This window comes from Nannospalax galili, unplaced genomic scaffold (genome assembly GCF_000622305.1).
Source record: "Nannospalax galili isolate Female #2095 unplaced genomic scaffold, S.galili_v1.0 scaffold1805, whole genome shotgun sequence".
In the NCBI taxonomy this organism is placed as follows: Eukaryota; Metazoa; Chordata; class Mammalia; order Rodentia; family Spalacidae; genus Nannospalax; species Nannospalax galili.
The window spans coordinates 119,777-127,541 of record NW_008352317.1 but is presented as its reverse complement, the minus strand read 5'-3'; positions in this window follow the sequence as shown (position 1 = coordinate 127,541).

The following is a 7,765-nucleotide window of genomic DNA, read 5'->3' as shown; positions in this document are numbered from 1 at the left end:
TGTGTGTGTGTGTGTGTGTGTGTGTGTGTGTGTGTGTGTGTGTTGCCTACAGAGGCCAGACAAGGGCATCAGATCCCCTGGAGCTGGAGTTACAGGAAGTTGTGAGCTGCCTGATATGGGTGCTGGGAATTGAATTCCAGTCCCCTTGAAAAGCAGTACCTGTCCTTAACCACTGAGCCATTTCTCCAGCCTGGAGTTTATGTGTTTATACTAATACCAAGAATTACTTGAAAATTTGATTAGGTATAATATGATATATCCCTAAGTATTAAGATGACTCCCTATAAAATATTCCTTATAAAGAGGAAAGATTGGTCTCATGTTGAAGAAGCCTGGCAAATACTACCTTTCTACTGTGAGTTATGGTACAAACTGCAGTGGTGGCTCGTGAGCCACCTGCCTGGTGCTTGAGAACACAACACTGTTTCTGTGATAAGCCTGGTCAAGGTACACTGCCATGAGGCACTATTAGACAAAATCAGATGGAGAGACACACCGCAAAGTAATTTTCCTTGACCTTCAAAGTAAAACAATGCAAGGGGGCAGCTAAGGAATTCTAGTGGACCCTGGACCCAAGGAAATGGAATTCTGCCAATGATAATGAATGATCCTGAACCATGTGCTTTTGTTATAAGGGATGCTCTTGAGACCAGCAACACCTGACTCAAGGACGGTGCAACTGTTAATTTTCTGACTCTCATACACATGGTCATGGAAGTGAATGTCCTTGTCTATAGAAATAGGAGTTGAGCTTAGGACACAGGTTTGGTGGCTCACTCTGGATTCTGCAGTCCTTTTGTTGAGATTGTTTCAAAGGGGGAAAAAGATGATGAAGATGAAAACAAAGAAGAGAAACCTGAGACTTCAGGAATATTCACACATCTTAAGTTCACATTTAGGGATCTGTCTTGTGGGATAATCAGAAATCTAAGCCAAGCTTACCACTATTATACTTTTAATAGGAAAACTGGAAATAACCCAGTATTTATCAGTAAGAAACTGGGAAATTTAAGTTAGTTATCCCCACTTTGCAGCTATTAAAATTACTGTTTTAGAGCTTTTATTGCCTTGGGAAAATTCTTACATGAGAAAGTAAAGCATACTTAGAATCTTTCAAGTTATCTCTCTTACAGCTTCTAAATAAAGGAATATGAAAATATTAACAGAAATTATGTGGGAGATTTCCTATCAGGCTTTTCATTTTTGATCACTTGATACCTTAAAAAATTTCCAAAATGAGCATAAACCACTTTCATTATAGGAAAAAATGTAAGGCTAATACACAGACATACTACACATGGACACCCCTACCATACATGAATGTATACACACATAGATGTATATGCACAAAGCCCTGTTGTCTCTCAGAAACCTTTCAAAGGTTCCAAACAGAGTCAGGCATTCTGCTGTGGTTTGGCTTTGGGAGGCTTGGCTCCAATGTGGTCATGTTAAGTGGTGGGACTTTGAAGAGATGGGAACTAGTAGAAGGTTCTGAGCTCATGGGAGACACCACTCTGGAGGGACAAACACAATTCTCTGGGCTCTGCCCCAATGGCAGTACTTCCCTCTTTCCAAGCAAGGAAATGTGCATTTGGCAAATGATCACTCCTTGAGGCAGTGCTGTCTCTCTGCCCCGCCCTGATGTCTACGAGTCTATTCATGCCCACACTTCCATTTCCTGTCTCTACCCCACCAGAGTTGCCCAGTTAGGGCTGCTTTAAGAAAGCAGAGGCTTGGCTCCAATGTGGTGATGTTGAGAGGTGGTAAGATCAGATCATTTCAAAGTAACCTGTGCACCCTGGCTTTGTGATCTGTATTAGTTACTTTTTTGTTGCTGTGATAAAAATACTGACCAAAGCAATTTATGGAAGAGTTTATTTAGCTTATGATTGCAAAGGGGCAAGAGTCCATCATGGCAGGGAGGCATGGCTGCAGAGGTGGCTGGAGGAGGAGCAGAAGCTAAGTGCTCACATCTTCAAGCAGGCACAGGATGCAGAGAGGGACTGGAAATCCCTCAAGGCTTAAGGACTCTATAAGGCTACCCCCAGTGATATACTTCCTCCAGCATGGCCACACCTCCTAAAACCTCCCCCCAAACACCTGGGGACAAAATGTCCAAATACTTGGAGCCTATGGGAGACATTCTCATTCAAACCACCACATAATCCCAAGAGGATAAAGAATGAAATAGCTGTCACTTCAAGGCCATCAGAACTTATCCAGGGGGTACTGTCCCCAACATCAGGGAGCCTTAGGGTACTGCTTTGGAGGATGTGGCAGGGGCCACACCATGAGGCTGTGAGGGCCAGGGATTGACTGAGGTGGAGACTAGCTGTTCAGGATGCTGGAAGGGAGCCTGTGCCGTGGGAAGGCTTAAACAGCTAAATATCAGTGATACCCACTGATTTTCATGTATTTCCTTTGATGATAAGCAGGTTGTCAGGAGCATGCATAAAGAGCTGGTGCTTGTGCAACTTGCCACAAGAGCCTGACTATGTCTGGGGTCATTTCCATTTTTTTCCTCTTTTTGCAAGACAAAATATACTTTATTTTGACAGCAAATGCACATAACACTATAGGTACAGCATGCTCCTGACAACCTGCATATCATCAAAGGAAATACATGAAAATCAGTGGGAATGAATGTTGTTTGATCTGCTTGAAGTTTCATTCATGTTGAATAGAGAATTGTGTTCATTAAGAGGAAATATATCTACTCAATCAGCTACCTCTGCCTCTAACCACAAGACCAAAGCCCAGTAAGAGGAACTTAACTGTATTCAGAAGTCACATCTAATATCAACAGAAAGATTTCACTAATTTAACAAAATTTCTTGACATATAATGACCTGGGAATTGAGAACTCAAGCATTTATTCACACACTAGAACAAGTAACCAATTTTACTTTTACCTAGTACATCAAAAGCAAATATTAGTGTATTAGTTAACTTTTCTGGTCTGTGGTATGATTCCATGATCAAAAGCAACTTAAAAGAGTAAAGAGCTAATTTTAGCTTACAGTTCCAAAGGGACAGAGTTCATTATGGGGGGGAAGGCATGACAGCAGGCAGGGGAAGCCTGGCAGCAGGAGCAGGAGCTGGCTGGCCACATTTTCATCCACACACAGGAGGGGGTGGGGAGAGGAGAGGAGAGAACAAGAAGTGGGATGAAGCTATAGAACCTCAAAGCCTTCCCCAGTGACATGCTTCCTCCATTTCTTAAAGGTTTCATAAGCTCCCCAAACAGTACCACCAGCTGGGGACCAGATGTTCAAATACATGAACCTATGGGGGACATTTTTCATTCAAACCACCACATTTCACCTCTGGTCTCCAGAGGTTTATGACATTTCATTTAGTCCAACTTCAGTAGTTCCCATAGTCTTTAACAGTCTCAACACAGTTTCAAAGTCTAAAGTCTCTACTGAGGCTAAAGGCAATCTCAACTGTGAAACCAAAAAACAAATGACATACTTCCAACATACAACTGCACAGAACACACAGTCCCATTCCAAAAGGGAGAAATGGGAGCACAGTGAAAAAGGATTGGACCAAAGCAAGACTGATACCCACTAGAGCAAACAGTAAATCCTATAGCTCCATTTCCAGTAACTGGGGCTTCAGTTTCAAATGGCTCAGATGGTTCCATCCCTCCAGCTTTGCTGCCTGCAACATGCATCTCTTTTGGGGCTGATTCCATGCCCCTGTATGCAGCTCTCCTTAGCAAATATCTCATGACTCTAGCATCTCCACCAGCCTCTTGGGGTCACCGTTGCAACCCAAGCTTCACCTTCACAGCTTCACAAAATAGCCTCTCAGGGCCTCCTCACAGAGACTCCAACTCTGCCACATTACCTGGCCTTAGTGGCTCTCTGAAACTATGGAGGAAGAATCCATGACCCTCTTCCATCTTTCATGTCTCCAAAACCAGTACCACAAGGATGACACTGCCAAGCTCAGGTGGCAGCTTGAGAGAGACCCTTTTCCCTGTGGACCATAATTATATCAGCTTCTGTATGCTGAAGCTGGTAAAACATTTCCTCACATATTTGATTTCTAGGAGAAACCTCTTGGGTGCTTTCCTTTCATTTATTAGAGTTTTAGATGTGTGGGGACTGGCCCTCAGGGTACCTTTCCCATTGTTCTAGTGCAAAGCCTGAGACTTCTCTTTAAGGGTGCTGATCTCTTTACCAATTACAATGTCTTTTTTAGAGCATGACTTGACTGCAACTTTGTTTCCTATTGCTCTTTTCCTCTTTAAACTGCATTTTAAAATTTCTTTTTGCCCAACTTGTCCTTTTTCATTGTAGACCTGTGTAAGAGTAATCAGTAATAACCCTTCCACAACTCAATGTTATGCTGTCTTGAAATTTCCTCTGCCAAAGAAATAAGTCCATTACTTTTAAATTCAGTCTCATGTAAATTCTCAAGACATGGGCAGAATGCAGCCAGATCCTTTGCCAAATTATCACATGAATGGTTCTAGCCCTGTTTCTGATAGTCCTTGTTCTCTGAAACCCCACAAACCAGGCCTCTGTCTGCATTATCTTGCCATTATCTTCCAAGCTCCCAGTACAAATGGCTCATGAAGCTCTGCTTCCAACATTCAATGGCTTTTCCAGCCCATGGTTCCAAACTATCCCACAAAATTGTCCAAAATCATAAAAGATACACAGTCAGGTGGATCACAGAAACATCCCAAACTTGGTATCAATTTCTGTATAAGTTACTTTCTGTTGCTGTGATAAAATACCCTGACAAAAAATAGGGTGTTTTTTTTGTTTGTTTGTTTTTGGTTTAAGGTTCCAGAGGGGCTAGAGTCCACCATGTTGGAAAGAAGAGCAACAGGCAGGGGAAGCATGGTGGCAGGAGCAGGAAGCTAGCTGATGATATCTCATACACACACACACACACACACACACACACACAAACAAACATGGGGTGGGGGGCAAAGCTATAAAACCTCAAAGCCCTCCTCTAGTGACACTTTCTTCAGCAAGGTTCCAACTCCTAAAGGTCCCAAACAGCACCACCAACTGGGGACTAAGTGTTCAAATACATGAGCCTATTCCCTAATTTCTCATTCAAACCACCACAATATACCAAGAGTGGTTAATAATAATTTAGTTAATGTCATAAAGTTTAGGCTAAAATAACACCCCAAATAAAATCTAATCCTTTCTACTTGAAGGTACCAAGGACAATTCAGTTTCAATAGCCGAGCTTCTATGGGAAGATCTGCAAAGACCATGCTAATGTGAGACCTAGTTCTTTGATGGTACTAGCTCATCAGAATTGGCAAATCAGTGGAAGGCTGGGGGGAGCTGTAGTGCTTTGCAAAGCAGTATTTTTAGATAAGCTACTTCATCCTCCCTTCTAGAACAGATGTAAATTAAATGTTTTCTGAATGGGTGCACACTGACAGTCCATTCCACTGTCTCCTAAATGCAGTGCTGTGGGTTTAAACAGTATGCTCTCATTTATACAATTATCTTCTACACGGTCAACTTAGCTTAAAACATGAAAAGAAACACAATTACTATGAAAATTACTTATCAAATACTCTGCTTTTCTGTTTTTTAAGAGCAACACAAGACCAAAAAGATCCAACTATATTATTTGTATATGCTTAAGTTACATGAAAGATAATTAAACAGTACTGTCCCATTTCATAAAGTTTCCAATTAATGCCAATTATATGGTGATGAGTAACTAGGAATAGTGACATATTTGGACAGGATTGGCAAGGAAAAATGGCCTCTGGTGCAACAGGTCATCCCCATGAATATAGCACCCCAACCAGCACAGCCGTTCCAACACTGAGCCCTCAATACTTGGCAGACTTGGCTCTCTTCTCTGAAACTAGAAAGTCAAGTGAAATAACTGGTTCTTAAAATAAAGGTTTAAAATGAAGCCCAAATCTGGCTGGAGAAATGGCTCAGCAGTTAAGAGCACTGGCTGCTCCTGCAGGGGACCCAAGTTCAAGTCCCAGCACATGCATGGTGGCTAACAACCATCCTTAACTCCAGTTCCAGGGGATCTGAAGCCCTCTTCTGTCATCTGTGGGTATTGGTATTGCACAGCACTCATGCAGGCAATACACTCATACACATAAAAATAACAAAGTATTTACAAAAATGAAGCCTAAATAAGTTTTAAAAAATCATGCTCTTGACATGTTCTCCATTCCAAATTTACACAAAACACGTCTTTTCACTCAAGTACCCATTTTTTCTCACAGCCCACCACGTAGCTTCAGATACTCTCTTCAGCCTCAAGATGTGAATACAGGGGAAAAATAACAGCACATGCATCATATTTTTTAACACTGCTGTTGGGTGGAAAATGTAAATTAAAATTAAAAAATAAAATATAAATATAAAAAAATAAAAAATACTGACTCGCTGCTGAGGTGACAGTGTAGGGACTTGTTTTCAGTAAAGGAGACCTGGGAAAAGATGGATTTCATTTATTCCTCTCATTATCAGATGGCACATGCTCTTCAAAGAACTCACCCTCTTGAACTAGAGCTTATTTCAGGATCATACAGCTTTCCTTATAATGCTTGGCTGTCTTCAGTGGCAAACTCATCTCCACCCAATTTGCTACTGTAGTTTTTGTAGCTTGCATTTTGAACCACATGGTGACCAGTGAGTATGATTTGATGATCTTGAACTTCACTGTGTTATAAGTTAACCACCTTCTTCAAAAGAAACACTTTACTAGTGATGCCTATGAACAGAGTGGAGATAAGTTCTGAGCAAGTGGTAAGACTGCATCATAGTTCGTACAAGAAAACAGATGGGCACCACAGATATGATCAAGGAAAACTGAGCCCATTTTGATAGCTGAAGTTCTTAAAAACCCCAAGTAGCAGTCAGATCTGTGTTGGCAGAAACTCTTCATTCTTCAGTTGTATAGAAACCACTAAGATTCTTTCATATAAAACCAAAGACACTAAATGACCTCCCTGACTTGTGATCAAAACCTCTTCATTGGCTAGAAGCTGGCTCCCAGGAAGCATCTATACTCTTGGTTTGTGCCATGGATGCTCAGGCCAGGCGTGTGGCTTCTGTTCCCACTCAAGCACCTGCTCCTCACACTGTGTCGTGTGAGTGGTTGTGAAACTTGACAACTTCGGAGAATGTATCCAATGCTAGCACCTACCTGGCCACCCCACTGCATCAGACTGTAAAGATCAACTTTTCAGGTGCTTGTGTTTCCCTAGCTGTAATCAAGGGTCACATGAAGATTAATACAGTGAAAACTGCCTGTACATTCCTGTCAGGCACCTCCTGAGGATTACTGATTGGTGCTCAGGGCCAACATGGGCTTTGTGATATGAGCGAATCTTGATGAAAGCATTATAGTTCTAGTAATGTCAGAATTATGTTAATGAAAACTCTGCAAATCAGGGCAAATTTAGGGGGTGCTCTGTAAGAATTCAGAAAAACTTTTCCAAACAGACATCAAAGGAATATTCTAGACTACCTATCAGTCTCTCTGAGCATGGGTCCATTTTTCTCTCTGCAAAATGTAAATGATAATACTTACAGAGAATGTGTAAGGGTTAAGTGGGAAAAAAAACTGGAAGGTCTTGACAAATGCCAGTCAGTCCCTTCTGATGGTCACTTCATCTTGCCCTTATTCAGAACACAACTGAAATACACCAGTAACACATTTATTAATTCAAAAGCAAGAAAGTTTTTATTCTCTGATATATAAAACCAAAAACTTTAATATATAATGAGAGTTTTTCAAAAGA